Source organism: Giraffa tippelskirchi, chromosome 2, assembly GCF_054371585.1.
Source record: "Giraffa tippelskirchi isolate mGirTip1 chromosome 2, T2T-mGirTip1v1.2.pri, whole genome shotgun sequence".
NCBI lineage: Eukaryota > Metazoa > Chordata > Mammalia > Artiodactyla > Giraffidae > Giraffa > Giraffa tippelskirchi.
In genome coordinates this window covers 12,424,468-12,443,632 of record NC_137276.1, presented here as the reverse complement: position 1 = coordinate 12,443,632, position 19,165 = coordinate 12,424,468, and positions in this window count along the sequence as shown.

Below are 19,165 nucleotides of genomic sequence, written 5' to 3'. Positions count from 1 at the left end.
GCGCCGGAGCCGTGGCGTGAAAGCGCTACAACCTCCTGGCCGGTTTAGGGGCCTTCCGCCTGGTACACGTCTCGTTTGTGCGGTCCCTCGATCCCACCCAGAGGAGGGTTAAGTCCTGTTAAAACTTCTAAGTAGCTTCGTGCTTGGGAAAGCGATACTTTGTTTCTGTCGCCCCAACCTAAAAAGTTTCAATCCAGGTGGGAAGATAGATATTTTCATATTTGCTACTGACTTAAGAACTGACTCATTGGAAAAGACCCTGATGCTGGGAAAGATTGAAGGCAGGAGGAGAAGGGGACGACAGAGGGTGAGATGGTTGGATGGCATCACTGACTTGATGGACATGAGTTTGAGCAAGCTCCGGGAGTTGGTGATGCACAGACAAGCCTGGTGTGCTGCAGTCCATGGGGTCGGAAAAAGTCGGACACGACTGAGCGACTGAACTGACTGAACTGTGAACCTGTGGATTACTGTTTGTGTAAAAGGCTCCCTTTCCTATTTTGGCCAGAGGTAGAGACTCCAGTATTCTTGCCTGGAGAATCCCAGGGACGTCGGAGCCTGGTGGGCTGCCGTCTATGGGGTCGCACAGAGTCGGACACGACTGAAACGACTTAGCTTAGCTTGGAGACTTCTGGCTTCTAGATGAAGTGGAATTAATCATGAATGCAATTTCAGGGACTTCCCAGTGGCTGAGACTTGGTGCTCCCAGTGCAGGGGCTGGGGTTCCATCTGGGGTCAGGGAACTAGAGCCCACATGCTTCAACTAAGAGTTTGCATGCTCCAACTAAGACTTGGTGCAGTCAAATAAGTAATAAGTGTTCTTTAAAAAAATCATTAATGCAGTTTTTCTGTTAGTAAGCCAAGTTGAAGAAGGAAATGGCAACCCACTCCAGTCTTCTTGTCTGGAGAATCCCATCGACAGAGGAGCCTGGCAGGCTGGAGTCCATGGGGTCGCAAGAATTGGACACATCTTAGCAACTAAACCACCACCACCAATAACCCAAGTGGGTCAGACACATCAAGGTTTTGTTGTCCTGAAAAATCTTTGGGATGATGCGTGGGCTTCCATTTTGGCTTCTCTTGCCAAAATTGGGAGAATTAAGACATTTAACATTTATTTTCTGTTGATTAGTAAAGCCAAGTGCTCAGTGGTGAGCATGGTACTTTGAAGCATGTTCATCAAACATGATAAAAATCAAGTAAGTGTGATAAAATGTAGATCCCAAGTGGATATTTTCCAAATTGTGATGGTGGGTGTGGAACCAAACGACACAACCTAGGCAAAGATCAGGAAAGGGAAGTATTTATTACTTGCAACAAGAAAGATTTTTCTTTTAATATTTCTTTGGCTGTGCCATGTCTTAGTTGTGGCACACAGTATCTTCCATCTTCACTGAGACAATCAAACTCTTAGTTACGGCATATGGGATCTATCTAGTTCCCTGACCAGGGATCAAACCTGGTTCCCCTGCATTTGGAGTGCAGAGTCTTAGCCACCGGACCACTGGGGAAGTCCTAAGTAAGGAGATATTTTCCAAAGCATTGTCTCCTCAAATAGCAAAATTAGGGAAGTTTCAAGCTAAGAGTACGTGGATATGCATGAAGGGGCTTGGGTGGTAGATAGAATCCAAGCTTTAGTTGATTGAAGTTAAGAGGGTCAGAAAAGGTCAATGTCATCGCTTAGGTTCCAGTTGACCTGGTAGTTGAACACTTCAAGCCAATCCTTATCATTGAAACAGACCTGGAAGTGTTTATAACTGAAGTATTATCTTTGCTATAGTTACTTCTATTGCCTGATAAAGTCATTTGTTTCTGCATTCTTTTGTTCCCTTTAGATCATAATTACTAAGACTTGTTCAAGGACAGCACTGTGGCCAGCCTTAGATCACAAAAATAGCTTAGGCCCAAAATGGCTTTTCTTACATCAAGAAAGTCATGCCTGGTTCTCTTTCTCCAGGGAACCCCTACCCTATCTGCTTAGAGGTCCAATGTGCATGTGTGCTAAGTCACCTCAGTCGTGTCCAATTCTTTGCAACGCTATGGACTGTAGCCTGCCAGACTCCTCTGCCCATGGGATTCGCCAGGCAAGAATACTGGAATGGCTGCCATGCCCTTCTCCAGGGGATCTTCTGATCCAGAGATCAAACCCCCCTCTCATGTCTCCTGCATTGGCAGGAGGGTTCTTTACCACGAGTGCCACCTGGGAACCCCTACAGGGTCAACATAGATGCCCAATTCCCAGGTCTTTTGGCTATTGGAGACTTTTCACTGCTTATCACTTCTTTTCCAAATAGAAAGCTGAAGCAATTGCTTGTGGTTCAACAGGGATTCATTGACTGGGGGACAACGAGAATGGAGAACTCCTCATTGGACACGTTGGTCTGCTGATCTTTGTCTAAAGCTTATCTCCCTGGTCCTAAAAAGAATGAAGTACCCTAGAATCTCCAGCCCAGAGGCCCAGAAGGAATTTCACATTAGAGCCTTTCAATATCCTGTTCAGAAATTGCAAAGTGAGTGTTCTTCAGCTAATCTCTGGCTAGAGCCAAAGACGTCCTCTGGGAGGATAAGCAGAGTCCTCCATTTGTTCATTCCAAGAAAAGATAACCTTAATTGGAATTGGTATTTGAATACTATTCTGCCAACCCTTCTCTGACTACCTCCCCCATGGGTCGTTAGTGAAACCCCAAAGGTACCTAGAAAGCTTTTCTCATTCTCATTTCTCATTCTCACTCTTGCTACATCACTCTGGGATTCCCGATAGTCTTGTCTGGGGCTTCCCTGATGGCTCAGCTGGTAAAGAATTTACCTGCAATGCAGGAGACACAGGTTCAATCTCTGGGTCAGGAAGATCCCCTGGAGTAGGAAGTAGCAACCCACTCCAGTATTCTTGTGTGCGAAATCCCGTGGACAGAGGTGCTGGGTGGGCTACAGTCCATGGGGCCCCAAAGGGTCAGACACAACTGAGCGACTGAAAACACACACACACACATAGCCTTGTCTAGATCTTTACCATACTGTGAACTTCGTGAGAGTGGAGCTCATATCTTACTCAGCTCTGTGGTCACCGTGGTTAGGCTAGTACCTGGCTCATAACAAATGCTCAGAAAAAGTTCGTCGAACTAATGAATAAGCAGTGGCTGGCATAGTGGCCAAAAGGTTCTTTCCACATTCATTCTGGGGGGAGAAAAATCTCTTTATTCAATTTTCTCTAGCTGTCACAACAAGGGGCATAGATTGTTCCCCTAATGGAAAAAGACAAACTGAACTTGTCTTCATTACCAAAAGAGTAGAAAATAACTGAAATTCTCCCTTTTGAGTTTGGGAGAAGAATTTTTGGACCTAGACAAGGGAAAGACAAATGAAAAGATAAATGCTACTTTTTTATGATGATTTGGAAAATACCTCCCTGGAACCACAAGTTAATATTCTGGTAACCGGGGCTACAATTAGAGATGGCAGACATTACTCTGGGTTTTACTGAGTTCTTCCTCTTTCCATGGCAAAAAGCATTTCCCCCCTTTTTTTCCTATTGACGAGGGCCCCAGATTCAGCTGTCTCCTGGGTTCTGGGGAAGATGCACCCTCAATGCTGAGCCATGTCTCCTGGCAAAGGCCTCTCCTGATAACCTCATCCCTGAATTCCCACTGCCTGACCTCGGGCTGCTCCACAGCAGTGAGTAACAGATGGAGTCAACCTGTCCTCCATTCAGAGCCCCGCAGATTATTTCACCTTCCTGAGTCTGAGACTCTTCCTGTCCTGCCCCCCAGCACACCTCAGCTTCCTTCTGAACCTTTGAGTCTTTCCTCTGCTATCTTTATTGCCTATCCCCCACCTACTCCCTGGAGCAGTAGTAAAGAATCCACCTGCCAGTGCAGGAGACGCAAGAAACACGGGTTCGATCCCTGGGTCAGGAAGATCCCCTGGTGTAGGAAGCAGCAGCCCACTCCAGTATTCTTGCCTAGAAAGTTTCATGGCAGAAGAGCCTGGCGGGCAACAGTCCTTGGAGTTGCAAAGAGTCAGACATGACTCAGCATGCATGCATGCATCTATTCCCACCCCCGCCAACTTTTTCAATAGACTATACATATATATATGCTGCTGCTGCTGCTAAGTCGCTTCAGTCGGGTCCGACTCTGCGACCCCATAGACGGCAGCCCACCAGGCTCCTCCGGCCCTGGGATTCTCCAGGCAAGAATACTGGAGTGGGTTGCCATTTCCTTCTCCAAGGCATGCATACACGCTAAGTTGCTTCAGTCGTGTCTGACTCTGCGACCCTATGGACAGCAGCCCACCAGGCTCCTCTGTCCACAGGATTCTCTAGGCAAGAATACTGGAGTGGGTTGCCATTTCCTTCTCCAACATATATATATATATGTGTGTGTGTGTATATATTTTTTTAATTTTTTGAATGCACTGCAGGGCACATGGTATCCAACTGATGCCCCCTGCATGGGAAGCATGGAGTCTTAACCATGGGACTGCTAGGGAAGTTCTCAATAGACTTTATTTTTTAGAGCAGTTTCAGGTTCACAGCAAAATTGAGTGAAAGCACAGAAACTTCCCATGTACTCTCTGGCTCCTCCCCTGCACAGCCTCCCCGACCATCCACCAAGGTGGTGTATTTGCTATAATCCATGAACCTACACTGATAGTGTCATGATCACCCTGAGTTTACATTAGGGTTCACTCTATTGTTGTACATCCTGTGGGTCTGGACAAATGTGTGCTGATGTATATCCACCACTATAGTATCACACAGAATAGTCCACTGCCCTAAAAATACTCCTCCTAACTCTAGGCCACCTACCCCCTTTTTAGAGTGGTGTCTCCCAGCCAGCCTGCCAGCATCTCCACTCGGATATCTCTTACTCAGCCCACACTCAACAAACACAAGACCGAACTCTTGCTTTCTCTCCTCAAACCTTTTCCTCACTACCTCCTCGCTGCCACCGCAGCCAACCAGCACCCAAAGGATGGATATCTTCTATGTCCACTGCCACCACCTGAGTCCAGGCCATCACCATTTTGCCCCTGGAATTTTCACAGCTTATTTGGGCCTCTTGGTGGTCAAAAAGGCTTAGGTCACTTCTATGATGTGAGTTGGTTTTTTTTTTTTTTTATGTGGACCATTTTAAAAGTCTTTATTGAATTTGTTACAATATTGCTTCTGTCTTACATTTTGGTTTTCCGTCTTGCTGCTGCTGTCTTACATCTTGGTTTTTTGGTCTGGAGGCCTGGGGGATGTTAGTTCCCTGATTAGGGATTGAAACCAAACCCCACACATTGGAAGATGAGCTATAACCACTGGACCCCCAGGGAAGTCCTGAGGTCTATTTTAAAACAGAAAGAAAACACAACACAGAATCCACACAGCTCTATCACAAGTCTCTGTTTCCCTCAGACCCTGCTACTTCTTTGGATCCCAGAGATCCTTAACTGCCCTTACCTGCATCTCTGTGTTGAGGGCTTTCAGAACTGGGAGGGCTGGACCACCCACCCCTACAGAAAGACAAATTTAAGAGAATTAACCTCTGTTCTTGTTTGGGAAATCCCATGGACAGAGGAGCCTGGCAGGCTACAATCCATGGGGTTGCGAGAGTAGGACATAACTGAGCAGCTAAACCACTGCCACCACGGCAGCCCTCACAGCGGCCAGGTGGAGAGAGCTCATGTCAAAGTAGCCCAGTTCCCCTGCTCCTGAGTAGATAACCAGTTCCCCTGCTCCTGGAGTTTCCAGAGGGATTAAGAGGCAGTCACCCATGCAGGTTACTTAACACATTTTTACCAGCTGCTTTCCTGTCTGATCTCCCCCTGCCTCACCTGTACTTCTGGTACCTCCCAAACAAACTCCTTGCATTGAATCCTAGGCTCAAGGTCTAGGAGAACCCAAACTTAAACACGGCTCTACAAAAATTATAATACAAAGTGCTAGCCACAGGCTGACTGCAGAATTTAGGCATAAATATTTAGTCATAATTCATTCCATACTGGGAGAGCTCGTGTCTGAAACCAAGTTGAAAGGTGGAGGATGGGACTTCTCTGGTGGTTCAGTGGTTAAGAATCTGCCTGCCAATGTAGGGGACACAGGTTTGATCCCTGCTCCGGGGAGATTCCACAGGCCTCGGGGGAACTAAGCCTACGAGCTACAACTCTGAGCCCACACTCTAGAACCCATGCTTTGAAACCGGAGAAGCCACCGCAATGAGAAGCCAGAGCACAGCAACTAGAGAGTGGCTCCCACTCGCTGCAACTAGAAAAAGCCCATGAGCAACAGTGAAGACCCAGTGCAGCCAAAAATAAATAAGTAAATGAGAATATGATGTAATTCTAGAATAATACAATTTAAAAAAGAAAGAGAGAACGGTTGAGGATGAATGCCATTTTCTCAGTCCTGTCAGCCTCTCTGTAATGAACTTTACTTGGAGATGTTGTGAAAGTCCACATGTGAGGCCCATCCCATCACCTGATCTGCCTCCTTTCCTCCCTGCCTCCCATGATGGGCCCAGAAGCTTCCTAACCTGTCTCTGCTTTCACTGCCTCCTTTCAATGCATCCTCAGCAGCAAACACCAACCAGGTCATTTCATCTCCTACATAAAACTCTTCAGTGGCTTCCTGTTTTTTATTAGGGTAAAACCCCAGTTCACACAGTCTGTGCCTCTGCTTCCTTCCAGACCACTCATTTTGGGCCCATCCACCCCATTCCTGCTCCAGCCATACTGGTTTACTCCTACTACCCCAACACCCAGCCCACACCTTGGCACCTGCTGTGCTCTTTGACTGGAATCCTCTCCACTCATGTCTGGCTGCAGTTACCATCTGCAGTGATTTTGGAGCTCAAGAAAATAAACTCTGCAGCCATGAAATTAAAAGATGCTTGTTACTTGAAAGGAGAACTATGACAAACATAGAGAGCGTATTAAAAAGCAGAGATCTCACTTTGCTGACAAAGGCCTGTAGAGTCAAAGCTATGGTTTTTCCGGTAGTCATGTATGGATGTGAGAGTTGGATCATAAAGAAGGCTGAACACCAAAAAACTGATGCTTTCTAACTGTGGTACTGAAGAAGACTGTTGACAGTCCCTTGGATTGCAAGGGGATCAAACCAGTCAATCCTAAAGGAAATCAACCCTGAATATTCATTGGAAGGACTGATGCTGAAGCTGAAGCTACAATACTTTGGCCACCTGATGTGAAGAACCGATTCACTGGAGAAGACCCTGATGCTGGGAAAGATTGAAGGCAGGAGGAGAAGGGGATGACATAGGATGAGATGGTTGGATGGCATCACCAATTTAATGGACATGAGTTTGAGCAAACTCCGGGAGATGGTTAAGGACAGGGAAGCCTGGCATGCTGCAGTCCATGGGGTCACAAAGAGTCAGACACAACTTAGTGACTGAACAAACAACATTTCTGGCTACCTCCTCCTCTTTAAAAAAAAAAGTTTGGCCACACTATACAGCATGAAGCACAGATTCTTAACTACTGGCCTGCCAGGGAAGTCCCTCCTCCTCCTTATTTAGGACATGGCTTGGCTGTTGTCTTCACCAAGAGGACTTTCCTAATGACCAAGTCTGTTATTCTCTATCTTGGCCCTTGTTTCCTTTGATTGGAAATTACAATTACTATGTCTGTTTACTAATTATTTGCTGGGTTTCCTCCCAAGGTAAAAGCTCTACCAGGGCAAGGTCCATGCCCATCTTGCTCCCTGTTACATGCCCAGCCTGTAGCACTGTGCCTGGCATATGGCAGACCCCTAGCAAATGTAGATGAACTTGGTTGAGTTGAGTTGAGTTCAGTTCAGTCGCTCAGTCGTGTCCGACTCTTTGCAACCCCATGAATCGCAGCACGCCAGGCCTCCCTGTCCATCACCAACTCCTGGAGTTTACCCAAACTCATGTCCATCGAGTCGGTGATGCCATCCAGCCATCTCATCCTCTGTCATCCCCTTCTCCTCCTGCCCTCAATCCTTCCCAGCATCAGGGTCTTTTCCAATGAGTCAACTCTTTGCATGATGTGGCCAAAGTATTGGAGTTTCAGCTTCAACATCAGTCCTTCCAATGAACACCCAGGACTGATCTCCTTTAGGATGGACTGGTTGGATCTCCTTGCAGCCCAAGGGATTCTCAAGAATCTTCTCCAACACTACAGTTCAAAAGCATCAATTTTTCGGCGCTCAGCTTTCTTCACAGTCCAACTCTCACATCCATACATGACTACTGGAAAAACCATACCCTTGACTAAAACTCAAAATATGCAGCCATTTCTGATTACCCATTCCCCTACCCCAGCTGATATCTCCTTCCCCTAAATGCCTTTGAAAGTTATCATCAACATAATTCTCTTGGTGATTAATCCTCTGTGTTTTATCACAGATCTTTCACTGTTGCCTTGAACTGTTACTTGAGTCATGTTTCATTTCTGGATGATTTTTGATGGCTCTCCTGGTTTGCAGTTTGCATAACTAGCTAATTCACTTTTTAAAAACCCCCTCAATATTTGAGGGTGTATTTTCTAAAAACAAGTACATTCTTATATAATAATCATAATATTCAATACAATGGTCAAAATCGGGAGTGTTAACATTGATCACTATTATCAAATCCACTGTCCATATTCAAATGTCATCAACTGTCCCCAATGATCCAATCCAAAAATTACACATCACATTTAGTTGTCTTTTAGTCTCCTTCAGTCTTTATCTTCCTTTGACCTTCACAGTTTTAAGGGACACCAGCCGGCTCTTTTGTGGAATGTTCCTCCACTTGCTTATCTGATATTTCCTCACCATTCAATTCAGGTTAAATATTTTTGACCGGAATACCACTGGAATGTTGTTCCATAATTTACTTAACCAACCTGAGATTACTGAAGATTTGTGTTGTTCCAAAATTTTCTTTATGTTATAATTAATATTATGATATTGACACATCTTTGTAGCCAAACCTTTGCACACATTCCTACCTATTTTTTTAGGGTGTATTTCTGGAATGGTCACGGCTATGACTAAGGGCTGTGTGTGCTTTAGTAATTTTTGTTATGTGTTGCCAAATTGCCTTCCAGAGTGGTTGTGCCAGTTTATACTCCCTGATGAGTGTAAGTGGTTTCTAGGAGATTTTGCCAACATTGCATCAAGGCAGTTTAAAGCAGCCTTCTTTCAGCCCTCTGTACTTCTCCTGTTGATCTATCTTCCACTCCAGTTGCTTACATGTGACTGGTTGTCCCAAAACACCTAGAAGCTGTTAAAAGGTAGAGCCTATGTGTCTTACCCGTCTTTGTGGTCTTACTCATTCTGTGCTGCCTAACTATGCTTCCTACTTAACAGTCACACCATAAATGTCAAAGGAAGGAAGCAACAAATGGTAATGATGACACCTTGTGTGACTGTTAAGTTCTTCTCTGGCATGTTGGGCTACTAAAAATGTCGTTAAAATTAGCATCCCAAAGTCCATCAACCAGAATCCCTCCTAGGCTAGATTAGAAAGTGGTCCAGGCTTTTACCAGTCCTCATTCCCAGGACCTCTTGGGATTCCCAAAGCATCTTTATATCTTGTCCGTATCAATTCTGGGGCTTCCCTGGTAGCTCAGCTGGTAAAGGATCCACCTGCAATGCAGGAGACCCCAGTTCGATTCCTGGGTTGGTAAGTTCCCTTGGAGAAGGGATAGGCTACCCACTCCAGTATTCTTGGGCTTCCCTGGTGACTCAGATGATAAAGAATCTGCCTGCAATGTGGGAGACCTGGGTTCGATCCCTGGGTTGGGAAGATCCCCTGGAGGAGGGTATGGCAACCCACATCAGTATCCTTGCCTGGAGAATCCCATGGACAGAGGAGCCTGGAAGGCTACAGTCCATAGGGTTGCAGAGAGTCAGACACAATTGAGCGACTGAGCACATACGTATCGATCCTAGACATGCCCTTCACCTGAGGCATCAGCACTGCTCTGGCTTCTCAGCTCCCCTCTTGCCCAGAAGCTTTTCTGGGCTGCTTGTCTTCTTGTTTACACTTCTGGATCCCAGGATGGTCACATGTCTTTCCCTCAATTCCTGGATGCCAGCAGAGATGAGCGATCATTTTAAATGGAAGGCTTGGGGATTACAGCTGGGAATTATAATGCAAACAAGACAGACATAAAGCAGGGTGGACACTATCCCTTTAATGCTGTCACCTTCCCAGCTCTTTAGGCTCCCCTGAGAGACCACTTTTCTCCTTTGCAATAGCCCTCCTTCCCCATGTTGCAGGATCTGCTCCCTTGGGAAAATATCTCAGGGAACACCCTGATCTCACCTCTTTTTCCCATCCCAGCCCTCCCCCACCTTGGCTTCTCCCAGAAAGCATCCCGTGATCAGCCTCCCCTGAAGAAGATGTGTTTTTAGAGAATGTGCAGCCCAGCTCAATTCCTCTTTATTCTCATTCCAAAGTGGGTAGTGGCTTGACTCTCAAGTAACTAAAAGCCCCTGAAAGTGTTTTCCCAAAATAAAAGAGCCTTCTTTCCTTTCAGATGAATTTTTCCTCCACCCCTACCACAACCACAACAAAGTACTGTTTGCCTAAGTCTTCTGTGACTCTCTTTAGTCATCAATGGTTCAGAAATACTGGTGCCTCGTCATGGAGCATGGAAGGTTTCCACTCAACCTCACCATTTTCAAAGCGTTCGTATGGGCTCCAGCTCCCTCCTCTGTTAAGGCCACTTAGGGGAGGGGCCCCAAGTCTTGTGCAAGGAGAAGCTGCTTCTAATTTTCCCAGGGGTGGGAGATGCTGGAGGCCAGAGTGGGCAGGGGTTGAGTAGAAGTGGGACCAGAGGTTGTGTTGAAAATAAAGATGCTTTCCTGTTTTTGTCTTGTCTCTGGTCCTTCCCAAGTAGGAAAGTGACATCTCAGAGAGGAGAGAGGATGAGAAGGGTGCTGGGGGCCGGAGGAGTTCCCGGATGAGCTCCTGCAGGTTACTGGGTGGCAGAGTTCCTAATCTGCAGTTTCCTAACTGGAGAGTGCTTATCATGGTTCTAGGCCTCTTTCCTTCAGTGGAGTCCCACCCCACCACCATGCAAACCAGCCTGCCCGTGTCCCTCCCACCCCTTCTCCTGATTTTGTTCAGCATGCATGTTCCAGTCAGTCCTCCATTTCTTAATTACTCCCCCTGTCCATTTATCTATTCTCTGGACTCTAGGCTTCCGGCCAACATTCTCTCTTTGCTGCAAGATTGGTGCACTTGGTAAAAATGCTACCGCTTTCCTCTCGCTCTGGAAGATCATGCAGTAAGTAGAATGGAAATAACGTGGCATAAAGAATCAGAGACTGGTCTTGGGACCCAGTTCTGCAACTTTCTGGTTATGCATCTTTCATTTCTCTGGCTTTTAATATTTCTTTAATTTCCTTTGCATATTAATAATATTATGATTATTTTGTAATTAATTATTTTTGTTTGCTCTGGGTCTTTGTTGCTGCGCGTGGGCTCTCTCTAGTTGCAGTTGCTTGGGGGCTACTGTTTGTTGTGGTGTACAGACTTCTAATTGCAGTGGCTTCTCTTGTTGCAGAGCACAGGCTAAGGTACACGACATTCAGTAGTTGTGTTGTTCATAGGCTTTTGTTGCCCGAGGCATATGGAATCTTCCCAGGCGATGGATCGAACCTGTGTTCCCTGCACTGGCAGGGGGATTCTCATCCACTCTACCTCCAGGGAAGTCCAGTATATTAATATTATTAATCACTTAATCCAACCTAGGTATTCTCCAACTATTACTTGGATTTAAAAATTTTATTTTTATTGAGATAAAATTAACACAACATAAAATTGACCATTTTAAAGGAAACAGGTCAGTGACATTTAGAACATTCACAATGTTGGCGAACTGCCACCTTTATCTAATTCCAAAACATTTTCATCACCCCAAAATAAACCCCCAGACCCAGTAAGCAGTTCTTCCGCATCACTGTATCCCAGCTCCTGATAACCAATCCATGTTTCTGTCTTTTTGAATTCTGGATATTTCATAAAAATGGAATCATACAATATTTGTCCTTTTACATCTGGCTTCTTTCACTTAGTAAAATGTTTTCAAGGTTCATCTACTTTGTCACATGTATCAATATTTCATCCCTTTTTGTGGCTGAATAATATTCCATTGTAAAAACTAGGATGATGGCATCTGCTCCCATCACTTCATGGCAAAGAGATGGAGAAAAAACGGAACCACTGAGAAACTTTATTTTCTTGGGCTCCAAAATCACTACAGATGGTGACTGCAGCCATGAAATTAAAAGACGCTTGCTCACTGGAAGAAAAGCTATGATCAACCTAGACATTGTATTAAAAAGCAGAGACATTACTTTGCTGACAAAGGTCTGTATAGTCAAAATTATGGTTTTTCCAGTAGTCATATATGGATGTGAGAATTGGACTGTAAAGAAAGCTGAGCACCGAAGAACTGATGCTTTTGAACTGTCGTGTTGGAGAAGACTCTTGAGAGTCGCTTGGACTGCAAAGAGATCAAACTGGTCAATCCTAAAGGAAATCAGTCCTGAATACTCATTGAAAGGGTTGATGCTGACGCTGAAGCTCCAATACTTTGACCACCTGGTGCAAAGAGCCGACTCATTTGAAAAGACCCTGATGCTGGGAAAGATTGAAGGCGGAAGGAGAAGGCAACGACAGAGGATGAGATGGTTGGATGGCATCACCGACTCAAGGACATGAGTTTGAGCAAGCTTTGGGAGATGGTGAAGGACAGGGAAGCCTGGCGTGCTGAGTCCATGGGGTTGCAAAGAGTCAGACACGAGTTAGTGACTGAACAACAACAATCTTTCCTCCACTTCCCTGAAACACAGAGAGCCCAGATTCAGCCTGGAGAGGAGGGGATTCTCTGGAATCCCAGCTGGATCCCAGAACACAGGAGGGTTGTGGAGCTTGAGATATAAGTCACTGAAACATTCTATAACCCGATGACCATGTCAAGAGCAGAATTCCCTTTGTAGCAGATGAGGATGGTTTGTGTTGTACTGAGTCACCTACCACACTCATGGACTCATTTTAGCTCACAAATGTGGAACCTGAGGCTTCCTTTTGCCATTTGGGGGCTAGCTGCAGCTCTCCAGAGTTCGTGCTAGATGGCATCCTCTCTCCATAGAGGAGAGGAATGACAAAGAAGTGGAAGGAATGCTCCAACCTGCTGGGTTCCCGTGCAAGCTCATGTCAATGGCAGGGAACCCATGCCTTTGCTCCTACAGGAGGAAATTAAGCTGTTCTAAATTATAGACTATATTCCATTTTACATATTTGTCAAAAAAAAACAATCTGTGCAAAGCATTATATTTTTTAAACTCCAAGTATTTGTTAGATTCCCTTTAGCGTATAACTGACTAGCTAAGACTTTTAGTAAGAGAGCAAGAATGCCTTCCTTTTTATTGGGTCAATTAAATTTTCACCTACCCACAGTGGCCTGAGCACAGTCAAAACGTATATCAAAAAACAAACAAACAAACAAAAAAAAAACGTATATCAAAGTCTCAGAGATAATTAGGCTCAGAGTCTTTGGAGTCAGAGAAAGTTTATGTTATTGTAGCATTAAGGTCGAAATTGCTGGAGCCCTCTCATCCATGAGTCATCCGGCTTTAAAGGCTCCTAACACTGAATTTAATTCAGCTCACCTTTTTCTCTTTAAAAAGCAATTTTACCTTTGTTGCCAAGATTTTATCCCCATTTCCAGGGTAGGCTACCATGCTTAAACAAATGACCTGCCTGATAGATACTAATCATTAAAAAGACTATCAGTGATGGCTTGGATTCTTTCCTCATCCATACTAACAGAAAATCATTGGCTTTTAAACAGATTACTAGGAAAGAGTCTGTTTTTCCTCCTTCCTCTCAGAATTAATTTTTATGCTTTCGCTGTGTAATTTCCTTACCAATTTGAGCATTTTTTCTGTCATGTACATCTATCTGATTGCTCGGCACTGAATCAAACAAAAAATGCCCTTTTGGGGGGGATAAATAGCTTGTATTTTATTCAGTTCTGTACAGTGAATTGAAATTGGTCTGCTTAGTCTTCCTTAAAATTGTGTGATTGGCTTAACTCCTGGGCAGATTGCTGGAGACAGCTGGATCTGAGGATGGAGGTACAGGCAGAAGGTGAAATCATTCCAGGGATTCAGTTCTCAGGGACTGAGTGTCATGGCTTTTTTGATGTTGACCTCTCAGATCAGGAGGCCAGACTCCTCTACATTTCCCTTTTAATCTCTGATCAGGCAGTGAGGAAGAAATTTTGATAGTTAACTAATGCAGAATAACTAGCACCCCAGAGGCCTAGGTTGGGCTGTGTCTTGGCATGTGCTCTGAGTCAGCAAATACTGCCAAATACTGTGTATAAGGTACTTAGTAGATTCTACAGAGAATGGAATCAAAAGATGAAAAAGACACTTTTCAGGCCTTTGACTAGGGAAGGCAGTTGATTGTTGTTATTTAATTGCTAAGTCGTGTCTGACTCTTTGCAACCCCAATGGACTGTAACCCTCCAGCCTCCTCTATCCATGGGATTTCCCAGGTAAGAATACTGGAGTGGGTTGCCATTTCCTTCTCCAGGAGATCTTCCTGACCCAGGGATCGAATTCAGGTCTTCTGCTTGGCAGACGGATTCTTTACCGCTGAGCTACTGGGGAAGACCTCAGGGAAGGCAGGCACCCACTGAAAAAAAACTAGCCTTGCCACGGCTCATCAGTTAACCTAATTTCCCCAGGCTCAGTTTCCTTGGGGCTTGCCTGGTGGCTCAGACAGTAAAGAATCTGCCTGCAATATGGGAAACCCGGATTCGATCCCTGGGTCGGGAAGATCCCCTGGAGAAGGGAATGGCTACTCACTCCAGTATTCTTGCCTGGAGAATCCCATAGACAGAGGAGCCTGGTGGGCTAGTCTATGGAGTTGCAGAGTCAGACATGACTGAGCGACTAATATTTTCAGTTTCCTTTACAATGGAGACAACAAGTTTGTAACAATTCAGGGCCCAAGTAAGTCTACTGTGGGGACCCTCCCAACAGAACACAGCATCAAGAAGGGGGCCTTTCTCACTAAAGCTAAACTTCTCACTGAAGCTAAACTGCTTCAGTTTGAGGAACACGGAGATGACTTGTGGTTGGAATCTTCTTTTTGAACTTGCAGTCGAGACCCCCACAGATGACTCTGTAAAGTCTTGTTACCAAGCTGGGCATTTGGATGTCTACAGGCCATAATTATCTGGCAGCACCAGAGTGAGGCCTCCTGATTTATTACAATCAGACAGTTTATCTTGAAACTGACGGCTGTTACTGTCCCATGTGTTGCTTGGAGGTCAGTTTTTTCCAAAGTGTGATATTTCTACTACTACTCACATTTCAAAAATGTTTTGGTTAGGATAATAGTTCTTTTTTTTTTCTTTTCAAGCAACTTGACTTTGAAGAAAAATACTAAATAAAGGGAAGAAGAGTTGTGGTCTACAATATTGCAAAGTGTTTTTTTTAAATTTATTTATTTAGAGCTTCCCCAGTCGTTTGGTGGTTAAGAATCTACCTCGCAATGCAGAGGACACTGGTTCAATCCCTGGTCCAGGAAGATCCCACATGCCATAGGGCGACTAAGCCCATGCGCCATAGCTAATGAAGCCCAAACACCTGGAGCTCGTGCTCTGCAATAAGAGAAGCCAATGAGAGACCCATGCACCACGACTAGAGAGTGGCCCCCACTCTCTGCAAATAGAGAAAGCAAAGAAGACTCGGCACAGCCAAAAATAAAACATTAAAAACAATGTATTGACTTATTTTTGGCTGCGTTGGGTTTTCATCTCTTTTCACCAGCTTTCTCTAGTTGCGGTGAGCGGGGGGCTACTCTTCACTGTGGTGCAAGGGCTTCTCACTGCCATGGATTCTCTTGTTTCAGAGCACAGGCTCTAAGAGTGTGGGCTCAGAAGTTGTGGTACAGGAGCTTAGTTGCCCCAAAGCATGTGGAATCTTCCCGGACCAGGGACTGAGCCTGTGTCCCCTGCAGTGGCAGGTGGATTCTTACCCACTGTACCACCAGGGAAGTCCGCAAAGTTTTTAATGTCAGATTTGGTCACCACTGGGTCCATCGATGAAGGGAGTTCTCAGAGAGGCAGGAACATAACAGGAAACCTCCTTCATGCCTCCAGTCCCACTGTCAGCTCTCATTTCTCCTCTCGGATTCTTCCTAAGAGCCTGAAATCACTTCCTCTCTGCTTCCAAAGTCCTTTGTGTCTGTGTCCACAGTGACTCTTATTCCATTTTATCTCAGTGGTTTTCCTCCCAGTTTGCTAGTCTTCCTAGCGGTGGACTCTCCTGGGAAATCACTTTGGTATTGCCTGCTGTGTTTGGCGCATAAAGGTAAACTTTGAAGAAAGAGAAAAAAAGGGGAGAATGAAAGCCCTGTCTCTTCAGCTGTTTCCTGATGATTAGAAAGCAGTGACACAAGGAGAGGGAAGGAAACTCCAGCTCCAGCACTGTTCAGAAAGCCAATTTGATTATTCAAGCAAAAGCAATCCATGTTTTAGGACAAAGATAGGTTTGTGACTTGCAGAATATGACGTTCTGAATGTGACGTTCATTTCAATTTGTAAGAACTCTGACCAAGCAGCTTTATTCACACAATACAGGTGCTGACAGAAGAATGAGAAGATTCCCTTTTTCTTTCCCATTTCTGGCCCAGCTGACCCTGAGTGTATTGGGAAGTCAGTATTTGTCTACGGTGTATTCCCATCCCTCTCAAAATCACCTGCTCTCCATTTGGATTTCCATTCTTGCTCTCTGCCAATGAGACTCCCAACTTACCTGTTGATATTTAATAGATTACTCTTCCTGAATCAAACTCATTTTTCAAAAGGACTATGAGTCATTAATGCATTTAATGGGAAGGAATGAAGTTATAATGCTGGCGTTAAGATCTGGAATGGAACCCCTCCCTCTCCCCTTAATCATTTAGGCAACTGCCTACTTTGCTTTCTTACAATACAATTTAAGTTTACTCTGGGAGCCAAACAAAACAACTGCAACCCAGTTCAGTAGGCTGCTCGCCAGAAATTAAGTGCATAGACTCTGAGTTTGATGGCTAGGTTCAAATCGGTAGGTCTTCTTCGGTAGGTCTTCTGTAGGTTTTCTTATTAGTTGTATGACTTCGGGCAAGTTATAAAACGTCTCCTAACCTGGTGACTTTATCTATAAAATGCAGCTCTGTTCTCTACCTCATCTGCATGTTGTGTTCAGTGAAATTAACCATGTAAAGTCTTTTGACGTGGGGTATCTTTCTTTTGGTGGGTTCCAGCATCTTCCTGTGATGGTTGTTCAATAGCTAGTTGTGGTTTTGGTGCTCTCGCAGGAGATGGGCGCACGTCCTTCTACTCTGCTATCTTGAACTCGAAGCAGGGAGCTCTTTAGTTAGTTGCTTTTGTCAGTCAAATAAGTCAAGTCTGGACTGCATCAGGCCTTAGGTTACCAGCAAGGGGCAAAATACCTGCTGCAGTTGGTGAGCTCTAGGTGGTGTTAGTGGTAAACAACCCGGCTGCCAGTTTAGAAGACTTGAGAGACTCGGGTTCCATACCTGGATGGGGAAGATCCCCTGGAGAAGGGCAGGGCAACCCACTCCAGTATCCTTGCCTGGAGACTCCCATGGACAGTGGAGCCTGGCGGGCTACGTTAGGGTTCATAGGGTCGAAAACCTTCGGATATTACTGAAGCGACTTAGTACTCACATGCACGAGATGCTCCCAGCTCTGATTCTCTGTCTCTCCGAGAGACGCTTTGACTCTAAGTTAGGGCTTTCATTGTAAGTAGGTGGCTATGTAGCCAAGACCAAGCCTGGGGTGCTTAGAATAGTAATGCTTAGAGTGGGAGATGCCTAAGAAATCATCTGCTCAGCTCCCTGCCTTTTGAAAGGCAAACTGTTATTCCCCCTACTTCGCAGACAAGTGAGGTCTTGGGAGACCCACTGACCCAAATCCAGACACTAGGGAGTGGTGATGATGGATACACTCCATCAGGAAAAAAGACAATCCAGAGCTGCTAGAATCAGCGACCATCCTCGTTTCCAAGGCCTGAAAAGTCTATTAATTTCTTTATATTCTTCAATGCATAGTAATTGTTCTCCGTTTCTCTCTGCACCTCCCTGCCACTTCCTGGCAGCCCTGGGGGGTGGAAGGTTTCCTCTTTTTGGACAGAGAAGGCCCAGAGCCGGTTTCCGGACGGATATCCGGCCCGCAGGGTGCGCAAAAAGCAAAGACCTCACTGTTTTGGGGGGTCAGCCCGCCCCTCTCCCAGATCGGTGGACACTTGTGGCAGACCCGGGGTGTCCCACCGCCTGTTTCCCCGGAGCGGGGCCTTCGGAGGCAGCAAGGAGGAGACCCTGAGCGCAGATCTGGGGTCCGACGTTCTGAGCATACAGTGGAAAGGCACTAAGAGCCCCAAGATAAATAAGCCTGGACTTGGAAAACAAATGTCCAACACAGACTTGGTGCTGTTAACTTACTCATGTTTCTGACCCCGGCGATTCCGTCTGCGTTTTTATTAATATGAATCAGTTTGGGTTGGAATGAGGATACTTGATTCGCGGCCCCGCGTGGTGGAAGGCAGGTTATTAGCTGAACCGGTCCGCATCCCACGCCGGGATCCAGGGAGTCGCAGACCGGTGTCCCGGGGCGCAGAGCGGTCGTCCGCGCGGCCCCGCCGCCGCGCTTCCACCCCGCGGCCGCCGAGGGGCGCTCAGGCTGCGCGGGTGCCGATGCGGCCGCCAGCGCCGAGTCGCCGCCGACTCGCGGATCCCCCTTCGCTCCCTCGGACGAGAAACAAAGTACACCTTTGTCATCCACCGAGAGCGTGTGCGACGGCAGCACCTCCGCCGCCCGCCGCGTGCGGGGCCCGCGGGCGCGCCTGGCCGCCTTTGGGCTGCAGCCCCCGCCCGCGTGGGCTTGGCGTGCTCGGGAGGAAGCCAGGCTGCAGGTCCGGCCGGCCTGACCTCCCTTCCACCCCGAGCACGCCACGCGGGAGGCCAGAACCGACACCAGCTCCTGCTCGGACGCAGCGCTTTGCCCCGCCCTCGCGGTGGCTTGTGCACTTCGCTTTCTGGGCATTCGGCCGGGCGGGAAGCGGGCGAGCGGGACCACCTCGCCTCCCAGGGCGTGGATGTGCGAGTACGGGCCC